The sequence below is a fragment of the Heterocephalus glaber genome, unplaced genomic scaffold (assembly GCF_053883595.1).
Source record: "Heterocephalus glaber isolate CG9 unplaced genomic scaffold, H.glaber_assembly_v1.0 deba00001600, whole genome shotgun sequence".
Lineage (NCBI taxonomy): Eukaryota > Metazoa > Chordata > Mammalia > Rodentia > Bathyergidae > Heterocephalus > Heterocephalus glaber.
Window position 1 is genome coordinate 9,571,726 of NW_028258372.1, and position 26,395 is coordinate 9,598,120.

The window sequence follows — 26,395 nt, forward strand, 5'->3', positions numbered from 1 at the left end:
TCTATGGTTTCTGAGCTCAATTCGACCCCATCCTGTCAGGTTAATGGAGGTTTCGAGCCAGGTCCACGGTGCTAAATGCAAAGTGCTAAATCCTAAGGCCCAAACAAGAAAGGTACGTCCCCAAAGTTTCAATCTCTCAGATCCAGCACACTCCAACAGAGGGGAAAGGGTCAAACTGGTGGGGAGAAAGTAAACTCTCCAGGCTTTACCTCCCTTTGGCTTTGTGACTCGCAATGACCAGCGGCTCCAGCAGGGAGAGTTTCCAGCAGCTTGCTAGAGCCGAGAGAGGGGCGGGGCTAGGCGGAGTTGGCCCAATGACAGGCGCGGGGCGGGGGCTGTGGACCAATGGGAGCCCAGCTGGGTGCAGGGCCCGCGGCTCCACCAGGATATAAAAGCCCCCGCGCGCCCTCTGACTCCTGGATTTGTGGGGGCAGCTGGAGACTTCTCCTTCTGCAGCCAGCCCTTCTGAGGCACCCTCACCTGACGGCGCAACCATGGTGAGGGGGAGCTGGGAGCGCTGAGGAGTCCAGGAGGAGGGGAGCTGCTTGGGGAAGGAAGCCGGGGGTCCGGAAAGGGCGGGCTGAGCTGGAAGAGGGGCGCCCAGGCAGTCCAGGGTGTGGGTGGTTTGCGCTGTGATACCAGGGGTGTTTGGGGATCCCGGTGAGGGTGGGGTGCAGGAGAAGGCCAAGGACCCCCGGGAAGTCCAAGCACAGCGTTTCTAGCGCCTTCCCTATGCGAAGCAGATGACGCTAGAAACGTCCTGCTCGCTCCAGAGCCCTGAGGGCCTCTTGGTCCTCTACTTAGGTGCCGAGCTCTCTTGAAGGCTCTGAGGCTGTCTTGGAAGATGGTTCCCATCAGGGATGGCGAACCTTTTAGAGCTTTCAATGATACAAACAGCCTGCTGTGGCACACGTGCCACAGGTTCCCCACCTCTGGATCGTAAGATGATACATGGCTGCTCCTGTCCTGGTACCCAGTCCTTCCTGCATGGGAGGTGCTCCGTCCTCTGGACTGCAAATTGAGGCTGAAGGATGAGAAGATGGGAAGGCCTGTCCACCAAGGGATCGACCTCAGTTAGGAGGACCGAAGGGTGGGTGGGTTTTGAGTGATATTTGTTGGGATTAAACTGTCTCTGCCTCAGTCAACAGTGACAAGGGTCTAGGGTAGGTAAATGTCTCCCCAAAAAAGGGAGTGTGGTTGATCTTTGAAAAGAACTGGCAGTAACTTCCGCAGGTAATCCACCAGCCTGAACATGGTCTCCTGCCTGTCACAGTGTGAAGGAAACAGAGCCACTGCCAAGGGCAACCTGTGCACCGAGGCCCCCATGCCTGAGCCTGGAAGCTCCAGGGCGCCTTGTCTTGGAATACAGGACCCTGAGCCTTCCCAAGCCACCACAGCCGGCAGGAAGGGCACTGCGGTGGGATCCGGCTGCTTAGTGTCAGCTTTCGCTAGTTCCTACCCTAGAAGACACAGGCACTTTCTTCTTTGGGGTTTTTTAAAAATTAAGTTTATTGGTACATCGTAGATAAACATAATGATCACAGTCATCATAGGGAATTTGTACCTGTACATGATATACCTTGATTCTTCTTTTTTCCCATTCCCCTACCCTCCTTTCAACCCCTCTTCCCCTCCTTATTTACAAAAACTTTGTTTCCATTTTTTCCTTCTTTTCTCATTTTTTTCCTTTCCCTTTCTTCCTTTCTCCCACCCCCCTCACAGGTTCCCCCACCCATTTGAACATTTTCTTCCTATTTCACAATATCTGTTATACATTTTGGTTCTTATTTACACTTTTCCTTTCTCCCACCAGGAATCAATGTAGTATTTATATGTGTGTGTCCAATTTATTTTACATAAGAGTATTATCTCTAGGTGCATCCATTTAGCTAGAAATGTCTTGTTTCTCTTTCTTCATGGATGAGTAGTACTCCATTGTATTAAAAAAAAACACATCTTCTTTATCCATTTCATTGGTTGATGGTCATTTGGGATATATCCAGGATTTATCTATTACAAACTCTGCCATGATAAACATGGGTGTGCATATATCCCTGCGGTATCATGCTCTTAATTCCTTTGGGAAGATACTGAGAATGGGAATAGCTGGGTCAAGTGGAACTTCTAGTTTTAGTTGTTTGAGGAATCTCCACACTGATTTCCACAGTGGTTGCACCAGTCTACACTCCCACCAGCAGTGGAGCAGGGTTCCTCTTTCCCCACAGCCCCACCAGCATTTGTTATTGGTTGATTTCTTGATAATAGCCATCCTTTCTGGAGTGAGATGGAATCTCAGTGTTGTTGTTGTTTTTTTCATTGTTAGAGATTCTGCTTTATTCTTTTTTTATCCTTAAATTCTTTTATTGGTACATTTTAGGTATACAATACGTTTACATTTATCATTGGGTGTTTGTACCTGTATATGATGTATCTCAGTTCTTATTTTTTTCCCCATTACCTGTGCACCGTTCACCCCCTCCGCCCTTCTCTATTTACATAGACTGTTTCCATCTTTTTTCTTTTCTCATAATTTTTCCTTTCCCTTCTTTTTTCCTTTCCTCTTCCCCTCCCACCACCCCTACCCCTTTGGACCTTTTCCTACTTCAAATTATCAATTATTCATTTTAATCCTTATTTACACTTTCAGTTTCTCACACTAGAGAAACTATTTGGTATTTATACATGTGTGTCCTGTTTTTTTCACTTAAGAGTATGGCCTCAATATGTATCCATTTAGCTATAAATGTCTCTAGTTTCTCATTCTTTATGGCTGAGTAGTACTCCATTTTATTTAAAAAAAAAAAAAAACACACACACACATCTTCTTTATCCAGTTTCCAATTGATGGATACTTGGGCTGTTTCCAAGCTTTAGCTATTACAAACTGTGCCACTATAAACATGGCTACACATATATCCCTGTGGTATGATTCTTTTAATTATTTGGGGAAGATATCCAGCAGGGGAGTGGGTTGATCAAATGGGACCTCTAGCCCTAGTTCTTTGAGGTACCTCCATACTGATTTCCACAGTGGTTGCACCAGTCTGCACTCCCACCAACAATGGAGAAGGGTTCCTTTCTCCCCACAGCCCCGCCAGCATTTGTTATTGGTTGATTTCTTGACAGCAGCCATTCTTTCTAGGGTTGTTTTAATTTGCATCTTTGGAATGATCAGTGATTTGAACACTTTTTATATATTTATTTGCCATTTATATTTCTTCCTCTGAGAAGTGTCTATTCATTTCAGATCCCCATTTTTTAATTAGGTCTTTAAATTTGAGGGGGGTTGATCTTTTTTTAGTTCTTTATATAGTCTAGGAAGTAGTCTTTTCTCTGAGGAACAGTTGACAAAAAAATTTTTCCCACACTTTGGATTGTCTCTTCACTCTTGGTGGTTTCTCTTGCTGTGAAAAATCTTTTTAATAAGATGAGATCCCAGTTGTTGATTCTTTGTGATAGTTCCTGTGTGATTGGGGTTTTGTCTATAAAGTCTTTGCCTATACCAGTGCCTTCAAAAGTTCTACCTAATCTATCTTCCAGCAGATTAAGTGTTTCTGTTTTAATATTTAGATCTTTAATATTTAATATTTAGATCTTTGATGAATTTTAATTTTAGTTTAGTGCATGGTGAAAGATATGGGTCTAGTTTTAATCTTCAGTAAGTGGAAACCCAGTTTTTCCAGCACCATTTATTAAAGAGGCTATCTATCCCTCCTGTGAGGGTGTTTGGCTCCTTTGTCAAAGATGAGGTGGCTGAGTATGTCTGAAGTTCTTTCTGCATCTTCTAATCTGTTTCATTGATCCTCAGGTCTGTTTTTGTATCAGTACCATGCTGTTTTTATCACAGTAGCTTTGTAGTATAATTTCAAGTAGGATTGTGATGCCCCTTGCCTTGCCTTTGTTGCTTAGGTCTTTTTGTTTTTTTGTTGTTGTTGCTATTCTAGGTCTTTTCTGGTTTCAAGTGAATTTTAGGATTCATTTTTCTACTTCTATGAGATATGCTGTTGGAATTTTGATTGGGATTGTATTAACAGCCACTTTCTTCTTAAATCCTGAGCAACTGAAAGGAAATGAAGCCCTGGGGTGGCTTGGCTTCAGGTGTAAGGAGACTTGGCCAGTCTTTTGGGTTTCAGACCAGATAATACAGCAACTTCAGGCTTCTGGAAGGAAAGATAGGCTGCTCCAAGGCAAGGCTTTTCAGGCCTCGCCCCCCTCCCCCTCCCCCCATTGCTCACTGCCACCACCATCATGAGTGCACTTCCATTCACGTAAGCCAGGCTGGGGTGCAGATGGGCAACACCTTCAGGAAGCTCTTCTGCCTGGGGCACCACATCCAGCCTGATGGCACCATGCACAGCAGTGAGACCCTGGGGAACAATGATGACTCTTTCAACACCACCTCTAATGAAGCAGGGGCTGGCAAGCACGTGTCCTGGGTTATCTTTGTGGACCTGGAGCCTGCAGCCATGGGTGAGTGGGCAGCCCATATTTCTTGCCAACCCCAAAGTCGGCAGGAAGCTCTGCTAAGGGGGAAAGCACTGGGGGTGCATGCAGTCCTTTGCCAAGCACAATGCGAGTCCGAAGTGTGTTGCTTTTGTCGAGATGCTGTCTTCAGAAGGGGTCCTGGGGGCTTCCTATGCTAGAAGGGAAATCAGTGGCACAGTTTTGCCTGGAAAATAAAAGATGTTTGAGTCCAGGGTCAGACCTAGAGTGGAATGGACACAAGCAGAAACTTCAAAATTTCTTGTCCCTACCCTCAGGCTCTTGAGGATAGCTTTGCCTAAGGAACTGGAAGCTCCTCACCTAACAGAAATAGGCCACCTGAGAGGATTGGGCCTGGGTGAACTTGGCTGTTGCTTGCTCCCATGAGCTTTTCTGCTTCCTCCCTTCTGCACCTGGAGCTCCTCAGTTCCTGTTTGTGAAGATTCTACCCTCCCCCATCTTTCCAAAAATATTATTTACAAGGTTAAACTGTGGACTTGGTTTTCTGCTTTAATCTATATTCTTAGTCTAAACAAAAGTGAGATTCCTTTACATAGTGATTCCTCCTCGCTAAGCAAAATGAAGTGGCTGTAATCAGTGAAAAAGACCTGTTCAAGGAACACTCATTTCCTCCTCAGGACCAGGTGGCCTCTGGAGCTCCGAGTGTCCATTACTCTGTTGTGCAGTTACACCTAGGGGAGCTCAACAACAAAGGTCCTAGGACCTTGTGTCCCTTGGGGAATGAGACCAGACTCTCTTACCTTTGTCCTCTCTCTTCCCCCTCAAGATGGGGTAAGAACTGGCACTTATAGGCAGTTCTTCCACCCTGAGCAGCTGCTATCTACTGTGGCCACTACATCACGGGGAAGGAAATCATCGTTTTGTCGATACAGCAAATCTGAAAAGGGCTGAGCAGGACCAGGTATGCCTGGCACCTGCAGGAAGGCACTGCATCCTTAGCCTCCCTCTCTGGCCTACGATGCCAGAGAACCACAGCCTCAGGCACCTGACATCATTCCTCTGTCCACTTAGCTTCCCCTAGGGGGCGCTCTGTGTCACATCCTGGGTGGGATCTAGAAGTGAAAGCCTGAAGAACCTGCTCTGCCCTGAATTTGTGAGCTCAGACTTTTTGTCCTGCTGCTTACTTACCAGGTCTGTCTGGTCCAAGACTTCTTTGAACTTTAATCCATCTCTAACAGCTGCTCAGTTTTTCTTTCTTAGACTCCTACACAGATCTTTCCAGCCAAGAGAGACTCTGCTTAGCTCTCAACCACTCTTGGCTCTGCCTATTCCCTGTCCAAGGCACTGAGAGTCACACTAGGTGGGAGCTAGTACTTTGGCTCTGTTGCTCTACAGGGATTGTCTAGACATTCTGTCTGCTGCTCAGTAGAGACTGGGGACTGTATACATTGAGGGGGTAACCTGGGACATGGAATTCTGTGTTTCCCCCAAGAATGCAAATAAAACTAAGCACCTTCTAGCGTTAGACCTTTCTTAGACTGTCATTTCTTGTATATCTGGTAGAAGTTAATGCTTTTCTAGTTTAAGAAACAGCTGCATCAGAATTATCTAGTGTAGTTGGCAATCCTTCCCTGACTTCCAGTCTATGGTAGGACCAGGGAATTTGTGTATATACAACCACTATCCCCACCCTCCTGCACATACGTGTCAAAGCAACACATCTGAGCAAGCCCAGTTTCAGGAATCTTGGGGTCCACAACTTAAGGTGCCATACTCCTTAGTGACAGAACTTGAAAAAAATTATAACCTTTAGTGTAAAACATTTGATGGCTCACCTGGTCACTAACAGGAAAATGCCACCTTCAGAAAGTGGACTTAACAGAATCAAGAACAGGTCACTTCTGCCATCTACAAAGTAATCCATGCTCAGAGCAAGTTAGTGTCACTGGTAGAAATGAAGGTGCGTCCCAGAAATCCATCCAGGTGACCTGTGCTTGTGAAGCTAAAAAAGATTGCAGGTTGTACCTGAGGAAGATGTAGCCTTAGATAAAGCTGTTAACCTGGGAGGCCTCCCCAGAGAAAAATGGAATGGTGGCTAAATGGTGTTTTCAAATTTGGGCTCAGTAGTTTTTGATGCATGTTGAATTAATCTCTAGCATTAAAAAAATTGGGACGTCTAATCTAAAAAATGAGATTTCCAGCTTCTCTCAAAATTTGACCATTCTAATCATCCTGGACCCACCTTCCCATGGGGAACCTATCCATTAAAGTTGGGCAGCTTCTGTGCCTTTAGGTAGGGTGTCCAGATTTAAGACTATTACAGGCTCCCATTGCACTATCTTCCAGACAAGGAGGCTCAGCGTCACTTGTCAGTTATGATAACACTTGACTAGTTCTCATACCAGACTTGCTTTTCCCACCTATGTAGCCTCACAGCTCTGACTCACATGTAAACAGGGCCTTAGCCACCATCCTGATACCACCTCAATCCCTGAAGAAAGAAAAGGGAAGTGGGTTAATCAGCTTTTTGTTGCTATAACAAAATATCTGAGAGAATCAGCTTAGAGGAGGAAAAATTTATTTTGGCTCACTGATTCGGAGGTTCAGTCTATGGTCAGCTGGCCCCATTTTTTTGGTACCAGGGATCAAACTCCAGACCTTGTGCTTTCAAGGCAGGCAGCGGAACAACTGAGCTAAATCCCCAGCTGTCCCCATTATTTAGGACGGTGGCAAGGCACAAATGTGACGAAAGGGCATGTTACCTCCTAATGGTCAAGAAGCAGAGTGAAAGACCCCATACCAGAAAGAAACTGAGGACAAGAAATGCCCTCCAAAGTCACACTCCCAGTGACCTGCTTACTCCCAACAGTGCATTTAACCCATGAAATCATGAATGGTATAACCCAATGGTGTAAGCACCCTCATGATCCAGTCACCTCTCCAGGGCCACCTCTGGACAGTGTTGTATAGGAATTGAGCTCTCAGCACTGAGATATATCCACAGCCCTTATTTTATTTTAATTTTTATTTTGAGATAGCATCTCACTAATTTGCTAGGTTCCCTAGGCAAGGATTGAACTTATTATTCTCCTGTCTCAGCCTCCCAGAATGCTGACATTACAGGTGTGGGACATGATAACTCGTTAGCATAAGGTTCTGGGCCCAGTTTTGTTACAGACTGTGTAATATTGAGGAAGTCCCTTAACTTCTGGGTTTAGTTCTAAATATATAAAATCAAGGGACTTGGACTATGTGACTGTAAGATCCTTCTCTTCCAAAGGTTCTCTAATATGGGGTGGCATTTGTGATATGGCAGGTAGCACAGCTGGCTTCTGAGTGTGTTCTAATCCAGTGCTCTACCTTACAACAATTTTCCCCTCCAGTGATTTTACTATTTTCATAGTTATTCATTTTATTTACTTAATCTTTGAATTCCTCTGCGTAAACATACATGTAGACAACCTTAACCTTGACTCTTTCTTTTTATTACTTATTTTCTTTTTCCTTTCCATTCAAATGCCACAAAGCTACATAGTTCTCCATTCCTAGGGTGTCAATCCCAATGGCAGATCCAAATATAAAGTTACATAAAGGAGAGTATGTTCCTTTTTTTAACCCCATATGAATATGTACAATTTTTGCAAATGAGAAAGGGAAGTAGAGATGGAGGGAGAGGGAGAGGGAGAGGGAATATGAAAAAGAATTAAGGTATGTTATAATGTTATATACATGTACGAACTCCTCTCAATGAATATAATCACTATATACTGCAAACATATACTTAAAAAGAGGCAAAAAGTCTTGCAGTTGAAAATAAATACAATGGTTCAATAATCTTTTATAATATGTAATGAACATATTGATTCCACCTTCTTATAACAACTTCATCTTAGAAACAAATCACATACAAAAAGCCCATCAGAGTCACAATACAAACCCTCAAGGCAAGAAGAGCTTGGAGTGATGTACTTCAAGCCCTAAAGGAAAACAACTTCCAACCCAGATTGATGTACCCCGCAAAACTATCTTTCAAAATTGATGGAGAAATAAGATATTTTCATAACAATGAGCACTTGAGGAACTTCATTAATACCAAACCAGCACTCCAAAAAATTTTAAACAAGATCCTAGGAACAGACAATGAGGATCACAACCCCAGGAAGCCCAGCAGAATGAATCCATCAGGCCCAACAAGAAATTAAATGCAAAGGGGGAGACTCCAACAAAAAGAAAAAGTCATGACAAGGATAAACCAATACATATCAGTTATAATTATCAAAAAAGAGAACTACAGGCCAATTTCCTAATGGATATAGATGCAAAAATCCTCAAAATACTGGCAAACAGAATACAGAGGGTCATCAAGAAGATCATACACCCTGACCAAGTCAGATTTATCCCAGGAATGCGAGGATGCTTCAACATATGTAAATCAGTAAATGTAATACACTATATTAACGGAGTCAAGGAAAAAAAACCATATGATCATTTCAATAGATGCAGAAAAAGCATTCAACAAAATTCAACACCCATTCATGATAAAAAAAAAACAAACCTGCAGAAAATTGGAATAGATGGCCTTTATCTCAACTTGATAAAGGCTATCTATGAAAAACCAACAGCCAACATACTATATGGTCAAAAACTGAAAACCTTCATGCTAAAATCAGGAACAAGACAAGGATGTCCACTGTCACCACTCCTGTTCAATACTGTTCTGGAAACATTAGCCACAGCAATTAGACAAGAGAAAGAAATAAAAGCAATAGGGGCAACCCACTTTCTAATCCCCTTTCTGTCTCTCTTAGACAGAAGCTATCTTTCACTCAATAATTTTTTTTCTTCTCGTAACCTCTGCTGTTCCTAGAATTCATTCTTTGCTTTTAAAGAACACAAACTCATGCTTTGGATATCAAGAAAGTTTCAGAGTTGCATCTATACCTCCTATATCATTTTAGAGGTCTTCCATCAAGATTACTAGATGGTGGAATACCTTTTTGGATGCTGGCCTGAGGCTAATAACCCCTAGCCATTTGACATCTATAGAAGGCTTCTGACAAGAGATCAAATGTGTTTCCTCTGAGCATGTCAATCAAGAGAGATCAGGAACTAAGGAGGGAGCTTACAAATCAGCAACTTCGGTTGTTATAGTGTACTCTCAGAAGTGACCTACTGTGACCACTGGTATGCATTGTTTGCATACTTAATCACACCAGCCAATCCTGACAGCACATGGAGTGGTGGGAATACCATGAGGTAATGATTGGAGCCACTTTGGAAGAAGCTGAAAGTCACAAAGATGTGAAGAAAAGGACTGAATTTGCCATTGTTTTCTGGATACCTGTAAGCCTTGGAGCTTCAAAGAATGATCACCCAGTTGATTCCTTTGGGATCACACCACTGCAAGGTTCAAATGATGTCAGCAACTCATCCACAAACAGGAGCTTTTGACAATAGCCCCTGATTGCCAACCAGTAGTGATGGTGGACATTATGAGAAAACTAATTTCTACATATCATTGTCATATGATGTCTCTAACTTTGGGGGGAAGATACCTAGAAGAAGCATAGCTGGATTTAATGGAATTTCTAGTTTTAGTTTCTCAGGTAATTTCCAAACTGATTTCCATAATGGCTTCACTAGTTTATATTCCTACCAACAATGTAGAAGTGGTCCTCTTCCTCTATAGCCTCACAGTATTTGATATTATTTGATTTCTCAATGATAATCATTTTTTCTGGAGCAAGATGAAATCTCAGAATTGTTTTAATTTACATTTCTGAAAGGGCCAGCAATGTTGAATATTTCTTCATAAATACACATGTTTATAGTAGCACAAGTCATAATAGCTAAATCTTAGAAGCAGTCTCTATGTCCATCAACAGATAAATAAAGAAAACATTGTAATTACAGTGCAGTACCACTCTGCCATAAGGAGTAAGATACTTGAGTCATCTTTAGGAAAATAGCATCTGTTTAGGATCATCTTGCAATCAGTATTAAATGAAATAAATCAAACCCATGAGCTTAAATATTACATGATTTCTCTTATACAAGAAACCCAGAATATAAATAAACAGCAAAATAAAAAACAGATAAATAGGAATTAATGAGTTAGGTTTTTTTCAAATGGGAAGGTGGTTAAGTGAATGGAGGAAGGGGGAAGGGAGAGGAGAGGTAGAGGATGAAAAAATAATTAAGTTGTGTTATGTACATGTACCCACTCTCCACAAGGAATGTGATCATATATTTCACACATGTACTAATCAAAAAAGAACAAACATTTAACATTAAAAAAAGAAATAAAAGCAATAAAGATAGGAAAGAAAGAAGTTAAACTGTCATTATTTGCTGATGATATGATACTCTACATAGAAGACCCCAAAAAATTCTGCCAAAAGACTTCTAGACTTAATTGGCAGATTCAGTAGAGTAGCTGGATACAAGGTAAACCACACAAAAACCAATAGCCTTCTTGTACACAAATAGACTCACTGAGAGAGAAATTAGGAAAACAATCACTTTCACAATAGCATCCAAAAAAATGAAATATCTAGGAATCAATCTAATGAAGGAAGAAAAAGCCCTCTACATTGAGAACTACAACACTCTGAAAAAAAGAGATGGAAGAGGATATAAGAAAATAGAAAGACATCCCTTGCTCCTTGGGTAGGAAAAAATCAATATAGTGAAAATGGCCATACTTCCAAAACTGCTATACAGATTCAATGCAATCCTGATTGAAATCCCAGCAGTATATTTCACAGAACTAGAGAAAACTATCCAAACATTCATTCAGAGCCAGAAGAGACCTAGAATAGCACAAGCAATTCTAGACAACTGAGACATGGCAAAGGATATCACAATCCCCAACTTGAAACTATACTACAAAGCTACTGTGAGAAAAGCAGCATGGCACTGGCAGAGAAACAGACCTGAGGATCAGTGGAATAGATTAGAAGATGAAGAAACAACTCCAGACATACTCAGGTACCTCATCTTTGACAAAGGAGCCAACCATCCTCACTGGAGGAAAGATAGCCTATTTAATAAATGGTGTTGGAAAAATTGGATTTTAACTTGCTAAAGATTAAAACTAGACACCTATCTTTCACCATGCACTAAACTAAAATCCAACTGGATTGAAGATCTAAATATTAAAACAGAAACACTAAACTGGCTGGAAGATAAGTTAGGTAGAACTCTTTAAGACAATGCCAAAGGAAAAGGCTTTATGAACAAATTCTCAGTAGCATGGGAACTAGCACAAAGAATCAACAACTAGGATCTCATCTTTTAAAAAAGCTTCTGCACTGCAAGAGAAACCACCAACAGAGATAAGAGACAACCTACAATGTGGGAAAAAATTTTTGCCACCTGTTCCTCAGACAAAGGTCTACTATCTAGAATATATAAAGAACTCAAAAAAATCAGACACCCCCAAATATAAAAACCCAATTCAAAAATGGACATCTGAAATGAACAGACATTTCTCAGACAAAGAAGTAAAAGCAGCAAATAACATATGAAAAAAATGTTCAACATAACTGGTTATTCGATAGATGCAGATGAAAAAAAAATGAGATTCCACCTCACCCCAGAAAGAATTGCTGCTATCAAGAGATCAACCAATAGCAAATGCTGCTGGGATTGTGAGGACAAAGGAATCCTTCTTCATTGTTGGTGGAAGTGTAGACTGGTGCAACCACTGTGGAAATCAATATGGAGATACCTCAAACTACTAGGATTAGAAGTCCCATTTGACCCAGCTAGTCCTTTGCTGAGTATCTTCCCAAAAGAATTAAAAGACTCATATCACAATAATATATGCTCACCCATGTTTATAACAGCACAGGTTTTAATAGCTAAAATTTGGAAACAGCCCAAGTACCCATCAACTGGAAACTGGATAAAGAAGATGTGTTTTTTTTAATATAATATGGAATACTACTCAGCCATAAAGAACAAGAAACTAGAAACATTTATAGCTAAGTGGATGCACATTGAGGACATACTCTTAAGAGAAATAAATAGGACACACATGTGTAAATACCAAATAGTTTCTCTGGTGTGAAAAACTAAAAGTTTAAATCAGGATCAAAATGTATAATTGATATTGTGAAATAGGAAGAAAAGGTCTAAAGGAGTAGGGCAAGTTGGAGGGGTAGGGGAAAGGAAAGAACGGAAAAGAAAAAATATGAGAAAAGGAAAAAAATGGAAGCAAAGTCTTTGTAAATAGGGAAGGGTGGAGGTGTTGAAGGGACAGCAGGGGAATGGGGAAAAAATAAGAACCAAGATATGTCAAGTAAAGGTACAAGATCCCAATGATGAATGTAACTGTATTATATACCTAAAACTTAATGGAAAAGAAAACAATGTTAATGGTCTCAATTCACCAATCAAAAGAAATAGACTGGCAGAATGAGTCAAGAAGCAAGATCCAACAATATGCTGCATATAAGAAACATACTTAATTCAAAAAGAAACTCATAGACTGAAAGTTAAAGGGTGGAAAACAATACTCCTTGTGACAGGAACCAAAAAAAAGCCAGGAGTAGCTATCTTCTTTGCAGATCAAATGGATTTCAAACCAATACTGATTAAGAGAGACAAAGAAGGACACTGCATCCTTGTAAAGGGAACAATCCAAGAGGAAGAGGTGACAATCATAAATATATATGCACCAAACACTAGTGCCCCAACTATATAAAACAAATACTAAGGGACATGAAAAATCAAATAAGCACTAATGCAATAGTAGTGGCAGACCTTAATACCCCACTGTCACAAATAGATCAGCTAGACAAAAAATAATGACATAACTAGAACTCAATCAAATTCTTGAAGAAACGAATTTAACAGATTTTTACAGAGTGTTCCACCCCACAAAATCAGAATACACATTATTCTCAGCTGCACGAGTCATTCTCCAAAACAGACCACATGCTCACTCATACAACATGTTTAAGTGCAAAGGAATTGAAGTTATCCCTTGTATATTATTAGACCATAGTGTGATGAAATTGGAGATCAATAGCAAAAGAAACCTCAAGAATTTCACAAACACATGGAAATTGAACAACATACTTCTGAATAACCAGTGGATCACAGAGGAAATTAAAGACAAAATCACACCATTTCTACAATTAAATGACAATGCCAGTACAATGAATCGCAATCTATGGGACACAATGAAAGCAGTCTTATGAGGGAAATTCATAGCAGTAAATACTCATATTAGGAAAACAGAGTGAGCTCAATTAAACAACCTGATGCTGAACCTCAAGCTTCTAAAAAAAGAAGAGGGCTGGGGATTTAGCTCAGTGGTTCTGCCGCCTGCCTTGCAAGCACAAGGAACCGAGTTCAATCCCCGATACCGATACCAAAAAAAAAAAAAAAAAAATTAGGGCTGGGGATTTAGCTCAGTGGTGCCACCGCCTACCTCAAAAGCACAAGGTCCTGAGTTTGATCCCCAGTACCAAAAAATAAATAAATGAAATAAAAATTAAAAAATAAAAAAAGAAGAACAGGACAAACCCAAAGCTCATACAAGGGAGGAAATTATAAAGATCAGAACAGCAATCAATGCAATGGAGCCTAAAAGAATGATATAAAAAAACAATGAATCTCCTGAGACCACGTTGGAGATGGGTTTTTCTCTTGGCATTATGCCCAGGCCATGTGTTAGTACCCATACCACCATTTTATCTTCGCAGCACTATGTTAGCAATAAAATCTTGAGTTCTCAAAACAAAAAAATCAATGAAACAAAGAGTTGATTCTTCAAAAGAATAAACAAAATTGACAAACCCTTAGCCAACCTTATCAAAAAAAAGTAAAGAAAAGGCCCAAATCCATGCAATTAAGAATGAAAAGGGTGAAATTGCAATGGACCCAGCAGAAATCCAGAGGATCGTCAATACCTACTTTGAGAAGCTATACACCAATAAGATGGAAAACAAAGAAGAAATGGACAGATTCCTAGATACGTATGAATTACCAAAGGTGAATGAAGAAGACCTAAAAATTCTAAACAACCCAATATCCATCAATGAAATTGAAAATGTAATTAAAAACTTATCAACTAAGAAAAGCCTGGGTCCCAGAGCTTCACTGCTGAATTCTACAAGACATTTAGAGAGGAATTATTCCCACTACTGTTTAAACTCTTCAATGAAATTGAAAGGGAAGCAATACTTCTGAATTCATTCCTGGAAGCAAGCATCACCTTGATCCCCAAAGCAGAGAAAGACCCAACCGAAAAAGAGAAATATAGGCCAATCTCACTAATGAACACAGGTGCAAAAATCCTTAATAAGATACCAGCAAATAGAATGCAGAAGATCATGAAGAAGATCATATACCCTGACCAAGTGGGATTTATGCCAGGGATGCAGGAATGGTTCAACATATGCAAATCAATCAGTGTAATGCACTATATCAATAGAGCCAAGAACAAAAACCATACGATCATCTCAATAGATGCAGAAAAAGCATTTGACAAAATCCAACATGCATTCGTGATAAAAACCTTACAAAAAATTGGAATAGATGGTCTCTACCTCAATCTGATAAAAGCCACCTATGAAAAACCAACAGCCAATATCATACTAAATGATTGAAACCTGAAATCCTTCACACTAAAATCAGGAACAAAACAAGGATGTCCACTATCAACACTCCTGTTGGAATGGAAACAACCACAGCAATTAGGCGAGAGAAAGAAAAGGAATAAGGTTAGGAAATGAAGAAGTCAATTTGTCATTATTTGCACATGACATGATACTCTATTTAGAAGACCCCGAGAATGCCACCAAAACTCTTCTAGACTTAATATCCAAGTTCAGTAAAGTAGCTGGATACAAGGTCAACACACAAAAATCAACAGCTTTCCTCTACAGGAACAACAGACTCACTGAGAGAGAAATGGGGCAAATAATTCCTTTCACAGTAGCATCCAAGAAATTGAAATACTTGGGAATCAACCTAATAAAAGAAAGCAAAGACCTCTACTCTGAAAACTACAGCACTCTTTAAAAAGAGATCAAAGATGATATCAGAAAATGGAAAGACATCCCTTGCTCCTGGGTAGGAAGAACCAACATAGTGAAAATGGCCATACTTCCAAAACTGCTATATAGATTCAATGCAATTCCAATTGAAATTCCAGCAGCATACTTCACAGACCTTGAGAAAACAATCCAAAAATTAATTTCGAACAAGAAGAGACCTAGAATAGCAAAAGCAATTCTAGGCAATAAAGACAAGGTGGGGGGTTTCACAATCCAACTTGAAACTTTAGTACAAAGCTACTGTGAAAAAAAAAAACCTCCACGGTACTGGCAAAGAAACAGACCTGAGGACCAGTGGAACAGATTAGAAGATGCAGAAACAACTGCAGACATCCTCAGCCACCTCATCTTCAACAAAGGACCCAATACCCTCACTGGAGGAAAGATAGCCTCTTTAATAAATAGTGCTGAAAAAACTGGGTTTCAACTTGCCAAAGATTAAACTGGACCTATATCTCTCACCATGCACTAAACTAAAATTGAAATGGATTAAAGATCTAAATATTAAAAGAGAAACACTAAACCAGCTAGAAGAGAAGTTAGGTAGAATTCTTGACATTGGCATAGGAAAAGATTTTATGAACAAAACCTCAGTTGCACGTGAACTAGCACAAACAACAAGTAGCATCTGTTCTTATTAAAAAGCTTCTGCACAGCAAGAGAAAACAACAGTGTGAAGAGACAACTCACAATCTGGGAAAAAATCTTCACCTGCTCTTTCTCAGACAAAGGCCTACTATCTAGAATATATAGAGAACTTTAAAAAATCAGACCTACCTAATTTAAAGACCCAATTCAAAAATGGGCACCTGAAATGAACAGACATTTCTCAGACAAAAAAGTAGAAGTAGCAAATAAACATATGAAAAAATGTTCAACTTCATTGATCATTTGAAAGATGCAAACGAAAAGAACAGTGAGATTCCACCTTACCCCAGAAAGAATGGCTGCTATCATGAAATCAACCAATAAAAAATGCTGGTGGGGCTTTGGGGAAAAAGGAACTCTGCTCCACTGCTGGTGGGAGTGTAGACTGGTGCAACCACTGTGGAAATCAGTATGGAGATGCCTCAAAGAACTAGGATTGGAAGTCCCATTTGACCCAGCTATTCCCCTGCTGGGTTTCTTCGCAAAAGAATTAAAAGGATCAGCACAGAGATATATGTGCACCCATGTTCATAGCAGCACAGTTTGTAATAGCTAAAACTTGGAAGCAGCCCAAATGCCCATCAACTGGAGACTGGATAAAGAAGATGTGTGTGTGTTTTTTTAATGGAGTACTACTCAGCCATGAAGAATGAGAAATTAGAGACATTTATAGCTAAATGGATGCATATTGAGGCATTACTCTTAAGTGAAATAAATAGGACACACATGTGTAAATACTGAATAGTTTCTCTGGTGTGAGAGACTGAAAGTGCACATAAGGACTAAAAGGTATAACAGATAATGTGAAATAGGAAGAAAAGGTGCAAAGGGGAAGGGGAAGTTGGAGGGATAGGGGAAAGGAAAGAAAGAAATGGAATTAATACGAAAAAATTGACACATAGTCTTTGTAAATAGGGATAGATGGAGGGGTTAAAGGTAGGTCACAGGAAAGGGGAAAAAATAAGAACCAAGAGAGATCATGTAAAGGCACAAATTTCCAATGATGAATGTCATTATATTGTATTCCTAAAATGTACCAATAAAATTAACAATAAAAAAACTTCATCCTTTCCCTCCTTTTTCCTCATACCCCAATATGTAAATATCTTGGAGAGGGGGTGGTTGTCAAAATTGAAATGATCCTGGGTGACGTTCTGCCCTTTCCTTTAATTTTTGTTTTAAATTTTTTTTCTTTGGTCTCTTGGCTGGTTTGAGATAGGGTCTTGCTATGTAGCCTAGGCTACTTGATGCTCACCACCCTCCTGCCTCAGCTGGGATTACAGGTATGTGCCACCAAGCTCCGTTCATTTCTGCCTTTTCTCCTCCCCCTAACTACCTTACTCCCAACCCCCATCTCCCCCCTTTCTTCCAGTACTGAAGATGGAACCCAGGGCTTCTCTACCATTCAGCCACATTACCACCCCTTTTTATTTTATTTTGAGACAAGGTCTCACTAAATTTCCCAGCCTGGCCTTGAACTTGCTATCTTTCTGCCTCAGCCTCCCATGTACTTGGGACTACAGGTGTGCACCTCTACCTGTGGCTACTTTACCTCTCTTGATGTCCTGATTTCTCCTGGGATACCTCATCCTTCCCTCTCCTTGGAACTCACTGTTTCTTCTTTTCTGGATTTTCCATATATTTAAAATGATGATTATCTGCCAGTCTTCTAGTGGTCTCAGGTCCTTCTTACTGTCACAACTGGCCTCCTGAGATGTATACGAATTGTGAATATTATTTAACTGAAGGGAACAGGAGGAACAAGCCTAAAAAAGTCTTACCTAATTCTCAGCTGTGTGCTGGGACCCCCTCTCTATCCCAGCTCCCCAGGTCCCCCAGTCCTTCTACCTCATCTCCAACAGTGACTCTAAGCCAGTGATGTTGAATCTATGGCACTAGGGCTGCAGTGGGCTCTTAGAGCCCTGTCTGTTGGCATGTGAGCCAAGTTGCCCCAGCATCGCCCCACCAGCTGACCATCTGATAATGGCACACACAGGGGCCATGCGCGTGCTTGGAAAGAAGTAGCAGTGCCAGGGGATGACATCAGGAGCTGCAAGTCATTAGCTCTGACTCCTCTAAAGTTTTACATGGCTGGTCAGTGCACTGCCAAGGAGAGATAGATAGATAGAAAGATAGATGATAGATAGATAGATAGATAGATAGATAGATAGATAGATTGATTGATTTTTTTTGGTGTGGATTACCTGTGAGATCTAATCCATTTTTATTAACACAAGATTTTAGCTTTGAGTTTTCTTATAAAAAAAGTTGAAATTGAATATCTAAGGTTTAGCAAAGATATGTTCTAATTAAGAGACTGAGATTCTTTTAATGTTGTGCTGTCCTCCTGGCATATTGAAATCTGCAGCATCCTATTTAGTTGTTAGTGAAGAATTTATGAAAACAAGAGGAAAGATATATACCTGCTTAGACTGGCTGTGATTTTAGCAGAAGTCCCCACAAATTAGGAAATGCACGCCAATGCCTTTTTCAGAGCAGGCCAAAAGCTGATCAGTGGAACATTGCCCCCTTGGACTGGTGATCAGCAAATTGAATAGGATCCCTAGCTGAGAATCATGGCCATAGATTGTTGATTAAGGGAATATCCAATCATTAATGTTAACTAACAATATTAGCTATTTTTGGTACAGGGATAGATTTGTATTGGGTGCTTCATTTTTTTAAAATTTTGTTTTTGTAGACCCCGAGTCTTAAACACCAAGAAGTGACTACAGGAAAAGAAGCAAAACAAACAGATAATGGAAGATCATTTCAAGAGGCCTGGACAGAGTCATTTGGAGTGACTGAATGCAGTGGGAAAGGATTATGTATTCTATGTAGTAAAAGTGTTGTATGTCCCACTTCAAGGATCAGATGACACGTTTTTGGGTTTTTTTGTTTTATTTTGTTTGGGGTTTTTTGGTACCAGGGATCGAACTTGGGACCTTGCACTTGGGAGACAGGTGCTGGAACCACTGAGCTAAATCCCTGGCCATTCAAGGATCAGATGACACTTTGACACAAACCACAAGAGTGTTGTTGAACTTCATGAAACTGAGTTTCTTGAAGGGAAATTGAGGAAATATCATTCCCAGTATCTTAGTTTTTGCAACTCTCTTTCTAAAACAAATCATCTGACAGCTGACAGCTTTCAAATTTCATTGTGCATAACAAAACATGGTAAGCTCCTCTCTGATGGGGATTTTATCAAAATGTTAATGTTGTCTGAAAGTAATTCCCTTTTTCATGATTTCCCAAACAAGGGTAAGATTAACCCAATGCATCTCTGAGATGCCACTTAGCAGAAACACTTAAAGATTGAGTCCTGTGCATGGCAAGTGATGTTAGTCAGCAGCTAACCACTGATCTACAAAAGGCAGCCTGTTGCTCAAGTGCTTGGATGAAAGCACAGATATAATCCTGCAAGGCTAGTAGGAATTGTGTTATGCTCTCAGCGACATCATGAGAGAATTGCTGGTGAAACTGGTGTTTTGCCTAGAAGAGCACCAGGGATAGATTATCTGCAGTGCTGTGATGGAGGCTTTTTTTGTCACAAGACATAAGACCAGAAAAAGTGGTTTCAATTACTTGTGACAGGGCACCTTGCAAGGTAGTGGCAACATCTGGTTTCATACTGTTCTTTGTTAAAGAAGCAAAACATACCACCATTCAGTTTCATTGTATTATTAGAAGCTCTTTGTGCCAGGAAAAGCAGCAAAAAATTACACAACAGAAATGGTGAATTACATCATGGCTCATGCTCTTAATTTTTGACAGTTTCAAGCACTTCTTACTGACGTTCAGGCACTGATGTCCAGTGCCTGAGCCAAGGACAAGTCCTGGAGAGATCTGTAGCCTGCTTGGATGAAACTGGACTCTTTATGAATGAAAAAAGGTAGGAACATCCATAGCCCACTGATTGGCCTGGCTTAACAACCCTGTTTTGTTGTTGTTGTTGTTGTTGTTTGGGGGTTTTTTGTACAAATTTTTACACTACACTTCAATGTACTGAATAAAACAAAAAACTACTGTACAAGAGGTAGGGAAAACAGCAGAAAGGATATTTTGTGATATAAAAAAATTTGAGAGAAAACTGCAGGTGTTTGAAAGAAACCTTGAAAGTGAGCAGCTGAAATATTTTCCAAATCTAAAACTGCATTTAGATAATTCTACATTTGCAGACAAGCCATCAGGAAATGTACCAAGACTTTTATAGCATTGTAGCAGCTGCAAAAGGAATTTTAGTAACAGATTTTTACAATTCTGTAAGATGGAGAAACTTGTTTTCTCTTACTTCTCCGGATAAAGTCAAATTTTGAAGAACTTGATCTTTCCTGCTTACACTGGTTAGATTTTGGAAATCTGGAAATAGAGCTATCGAAATGTCAAGAAAGCTCTATCTGGAAAAATTCTGTTACCTGCATGTCACACTTGAGAAGAAAGAGTGAAGGGATGACAAAGGACCATACAGTTGGTAGTTCTGAAAATGAAATCCTTAAAATGTGGAATTCTCTGCCAAATAATTTTAAGTCAATGAAATCACTTGCTGTTGAGTACAACAGCAAAGATCACATTAATTGTGCAAAAGCACGACAAATGCAAACTTTTACCTCTAAGTAAAAAGCTGTATCATTGAAAGCTGTTACTGCGTTTTTCTTTTTAAGATAAAAGACAGTAATGTATGAGTTTTTTCTAAACCAAAACCTCAGTATTCGGGTTGAATTGCAGATTTGGCACTTTGGGATAAATAAGTGGGTTTGGGATTGCAGATTGGGCACTCGGTCTCTAAAAGGTTCACCATCACTACAAGCCGTTGAGCTACTATTGCTCCAAGATCAGGCAGCTGCTGTTGGGCACCACAGAGATGGGTGTGCCGTCTAGAGAGTGGTTGCCAGATCAGTGAGGAGAACCTAGGGACCTAGCTGCCTCCCCGGGAAGGCGACAGCTCCTTCCTCTTGCCCTTTTTGAAGTGCATCTATATAGGTGAATGGCTCTCTTCACCTGACAGACTCGCCACAGCCTGCCCTTTTTCTTTTAAAGAGCCACGCCCCAGGCGGTGATTGGCCAAGGCCCGGACCAGACCCACGCCTCATTGGCTGTGAGGGCCCTGGTGGTACCTAATTGGCTCCCGGAGAGCAAGGGGCGAGGCCTGGGCGGAGCCCCCAGGGCTCTGAGGGAAATTCAGGGGTAATTCAACCCCCCAGGGCTCTCCAGGAATTCCTCCTTTTTCCTGAACTACACTCCCCACCCCCACCCCCAACCTGGGCCCTGGTCACACAAGCAACTCTCATTCCAGCTCCAGACTCTTTGAACACATTTCTAGGGCTCAGCATCCTCATCGGGCCCTCTCAGACCTCAAGTTCCCATCCCACCCTGTGCCCAAAGATCTGCACCCTCTGCCCCTAGATCCTCCCGCCCGCAGAGCAGGCGCCCCGGTGGGAAAGACCACAGTCCTGGCCGAGAACTGGGGAACCCAGGACGGGGCCACAGGATGAGGGGAGCATCTTCCTCCAGCGGTGTAAAAAAGCACTCATTTCTCTGAACCCTTACTAACACTATTTTTAATCATGAAAAACTATTTTGCTACTTCAATGAAAAAAAAGTATCTCGTCTTTATTTGCATTTATTTTATTTCTCTTTTTTTGCATTTATTTTATTTCTAATGAAATTTTTTGTATACTGATTTGTGTTTCTTTTTGAGAGTCATCAAACATTGTCCCAGTAAACCAAAATATCGTATTACTAATCTGCCTTTTCAGTTTTATTTGAAAGAAATAACGGCATTTAAACACTGGAAATTAGAGTCCTACATATCTTTGGGAAGAGTAAATTGAAAAAGCAGAGGAGAGCTGAAATTTGAATCTTGAGGTTTAGCTTGAGGTCAACTGATCCACTAATCACTTAGTATCTACTGTAAAATGTGAATGCCATCTCCATTCCTATCATATATAACAGGTTTTGTAATAAATGCTCGTGAATTGCTTTTCCCATGGTTAGACATCAGGACTACAACTTTGGAATATGGCTTCTAAAAGACAACCTCAACAGTAAGATGGTAGGCCACCACCTACAGCACAGATAAATTATGAACTGACTTTGAGTCCTAATGCTATTTTCAAAATTTCTTCTCTAAGGATCAGAACATTTCTTGGTGGTAAATTTGAAGAGTTCTAGGATAGAATGACATTTAAGAATCACATAAGATTTCAACTCTTTTAAAGGTGAAAATGAAGATTCTATGATCTTTTTAAAAAGAGAATATATACTTGGGAAAAGAGAAGATAAAGCAGCTGATTATCACATCATATTCTCATTAAGATTTTTTTCTGATACTCAACAAAGTACCATATTAGTAAGATGTTGAATAGAATAAAATAGTGAGTGCAGATGTAGTTTCTATCATAATAAGTAGTATACTAGTTGCTTCTTCTCTGTATTTTTGAGATAAAATTAGATAAGTGTGGATTAATCAAGAAATCATAGAGACCCTTGAATTGGTGTAGTGGGAGGCCAGGAGGGGACCTTGGAAAATGAAAATACCATGGTCCAACAGGACTCTGCTGTTTCCAACAGGAAATGAGTATATGGATGAGTGAAGGTAGTTTGTACCTGCAAGAGACAGTAATGGTGATCATCAGCCAGGTGTTAAGTACTGCAACCAGGACATTCAGGGAATGTGCATGTCACAGAATTCAGTGATGCCACCTGATTTTGAAGACTGCAATTCTAGAGTCCCTCTTGCCATGTCATAGACCTTAAGAGTGCTAGATGCCTGCTCTTATTGGCCTGGTAGTTTGGGACATCTGGAAATGAGTCAATGCCCTGCGCTACTTTGAGTCAAACAGCAGAGCTTTTTAAACAGCTGATTAAGATCCCTTGTACTTAATAGAAACAGCAGGAATACATCAAAGCTAGGTTTTTGCTGACTCTTCTGGACCCTCCTCAATGGGCCCCAATCAATGTTATTTGTAACCTTATAAATTTTTCCATCCTTCTTTTTCCCAAAATATTTTAAACTTGATTTACATTTATACAAGTAATTCTAAAGATCTTGGCCACAGCCAGCCTCTCAACTAGGACACAAGACATCTCTCTTGTGCTGCCTCACAATCGTTCCAGCACCAACTATGGCCACCTTCGTGGAGCTCAGCACCAAAGCCCAGATGCCCATTGTGGCCCTGAGCACTTGGAAGACTCCTCCAGGTAAAGTCAAAGAAGCTGTGATGGCAGCCATCGATGCAGGATATTGCCACATTGACTGTGCCTACACCTATCAGAATGAGAATGAGGTGGGAGAACCATCCATGAGAAGATCCGAGAGAAGACTGTGAGGGGGGAGGATTTCTCCATTGTTAGCAAGTTGTGGTGCACATTCTTTGAGAGAAGCCTAGTGAAGGAGGTCTGCTGGAAGACCCTGGAGGACCTGAAACTGGACTACCTGAACATCTACCTCATTCACTTTCCACAGGGGCTTCAGGATAGAAAGGAACTCATCCCCAGATATGATAAAGGCAATATCCTCCCCAGTAAAGCAACATTCTTGGATGCCTGGGAGGTCATGGGCAAGCTGGTGGACGAGGGGTTGGTGAAAGCCCTTGGTGTCTCCAACTTCAACCACTTACAGAATGAAAAGCTCTTGAACAAGCCTGGACTGAAATATAAACCAGTGACTAACCAGGTGGAGTGTCACCCATACCTCACCCAGGACAAACTGATCCAGTACTGCCACTCCAAGGGCAGTCACTGCCTACAGCCCTCTGGGCACTCCAGATAGACCTTGGCCCAAGCCAGAGAACCTTTCACTGCTGGAAGATCCTAAGATTCAGGAGACTGCTGCGAAGCACAAAAAAACCACAGCCCAGGTTCTGATCCAGTCCCATACCCAGGAATGTGGCAGTGATTCCCAAGTCTGCAACCCCTACGCACATTATTGAGAGCTTTCAGGTCTTTGACTTCAAGTTGAGTGATGAGGAGATGGCGGCCATCCTCAGCTTCAACAGAAACTGGAGGTCCTGCATCATACCTGGCATGTCTCATTTGGAGGAGTATCCTTTCAACACTGAATATTGAAGCTGAATCACATGATGAGATCACCAGAAGGATGCTACTTTCTGACTGATGTGGAACTCACTTCCTGTGAGCCCTGTTTCAGCTAAGCTTTTCTGAACCCATGCTTTACCTGGCCTCGTTGCAGGCAGGCAATATTGTATTTAGAGCCTTATTCAATCAGGAGCAGACATCACTGCAAAGTGTGATTCAAATGCCAACTTTTTTTCCACTTATTTGATCCGTCCAGATGTTTGTTAAATGTCACAAACTCTGCTAACATTGAGGATACAATGATTAAAAAATAATAAAAAACAATAATAGTAAAAAAAAGATCTTTCCTTGTAAAACATGTTACAGACAGAGGATAAATCTTTTCCTTTCCTCTCTACTCCACCCATCCCTAGCTACATCAGTGTGGTGTGTGTCCAGCCAAGCCACCGTCTATATACACACCCCTATGTACATGTGCACTTTGAGATGCATAGCTTTGTTACTTTGTGTTTATTTACTAAAATTGTATCATATTTACATATGGTTCTGCAACTTGCTTTTTTTCACTGAACAGTATATGTCTACTGGTAGTTTCAAAAACATATGTACATATTTTTTATTTCAGTCTTTTAAACACAGTATATAGCTCATAATTTTGATGTATTATGATTTATTTAAGTACTTTTCAGGTGATAAATATTGAGTTATACCTTATTTTTTTCTACTTCAAACAGTACAGAATGGTCATCTTTATGCAAGCATGTGAGTATGTTCTTGGAAATTCGTAGAAAAATAATCACCAAAAAGCCAGGGATCAAAATGGTCATAAAATGTGGGCCATAAACATTTAGTTGTCCTCCAGTTTGTATTCTTGTGACTATCGGAGTGTCCATTTTCCCACAGCTTCACAAATACTAGAATATTATATTTTAAATTGTTGATTTTTATATGGAAAACTAACAGGTGTGTACTGAAGGCTTCTGTACTTTGATGACCTTATCACCTGCCTTCTCAGAAACTTCAAAAAATGAGAATTTCTCTCTTATGATTACTAAATATTTAGCCTCTATTTCCCAACTCATCTTTCATGTGATATTAAAACATACTCTATTGAAATTGCTTATCTGGTTACTTGAGTCACTTCAGAAGTAGTTAATGACAAAGAAGACTGGAAATAAGCATTTCTGATGTTATCTTCATGTATCCATTTACCACCACTACTACAGATTCCAAACATTTTGACTCCAAAAATAAATCTAGATCAGAGGGCTAAGAGTGTACTTACCTAGCACATGTGAGGCCCTGAGTTCAATTCCTAGCACTGCAAAAACAAAATCCAGATAAGCCTTTAAAACACTTACATTTTGGACCAGGGATGTAGCTCAGTGGCACAGCGCCTGCCTGACAAGCACAAGGTCCTGAGTTTGATCCCTGGTCCTCCCCTCACCCCCATCTAAATTTTAACTATCATATCTAAAATCAGGTTGGAACATACCATAGCTTACTAACATAGGGGAACAGAGTTTATGATGTTCTTCGGATGGTGCTGATTCCCTAGTTCAGTACCTAAAAGAGAGACTGAGTGGCTTGTTTAAACCTTCTGAGTCTTACATTCTATATACATCTAGAAGGTTCACCAGAAAACTTCCCAAGTGAGGCTTGGAATTAAGCGTTGTTCACCGCTGAAGTCTGTTTTCTGTAGAGTTTCTAACACATGTTATGTACGCAGCAATTATTTGATCCCAATGGTGTATATATTCGCACATGGCCCACCCTTCAAGAGTGAAAGAATAAATATGTAAATGTAAGGGTGGCCAAGGGCCTCCGTACATTGTCCTAACAGGTTGGAGAAACCAAGGGGAGAACCTACGACTGTTCTGCAATGTTCACCAAGTGCCCCCAGGTGGCAGTGCATCTGCATTTTTGAAAACATTGACACCGAAAGCTACAAGCACAAGTTTCACTAGGTTAAACTTATTTTTTAATGATGTCTTCCAAAAATGATTAAATAAGTTAAATTAGTGGGAGTAAGTATAAAATAAAACAATCAAAAATTGTTAATAAACCGAAAGCTGAGCTTCTCACGGGCCTAGTTTGTGTATTGGATGTGAAGGAGGTAATCCTTGAGTATTTGTTCCTCCTCTAATGAAGTGTAACTACCTAGTCTGCCCTCCCATTCTGTCACTACACTG

The 26,395-nt window shown here is 40.6% G+C and overlaps 1 long non-coding RNA gene and 1 pseudogene across 2 annotated transcripts in view; one reads left to right on the forward strand and one right to left on the reverse strand.

Moving 5' to 3' along the window:
• The first annotated feature begins 367 nt into the window (after positions 1-367).
• Positions 368-25,728, forward strand: LOC106010071 (aldo-keto reductase family 1 member B10 pseudogene; annotated as a pseudogene). The gene is made up of 4 exons (XR_002397856.2): positions 368-497; positions 17,383-17,446; positions 18,865-20,058; positions 23,201-25,728. The product of XR_002397856.2 is annotated as an aldo-keto reductase family 1 member B10 pseudogene (transcript).
• The window catches only part of LOC110350913 (uncharacterized), a 61,047-nt gene continuing 35,681 nt past the window's right edge, over positions 1,030-26,395 (reverse strand). The window contains exons 3-4 of the long non-coding RNA XR_002397858.2: positions 25,489-25,524; positions 1,030-4,669 (exon numbers count right to left, since the gene is read on the reverse strand). This is a non-coding gene — a long non-coding RNA (uncharacterized LOC110350913). The remainder of the gene's footprint in view (positions 4,670-25,488; positions 25,525-26,395) is intronic.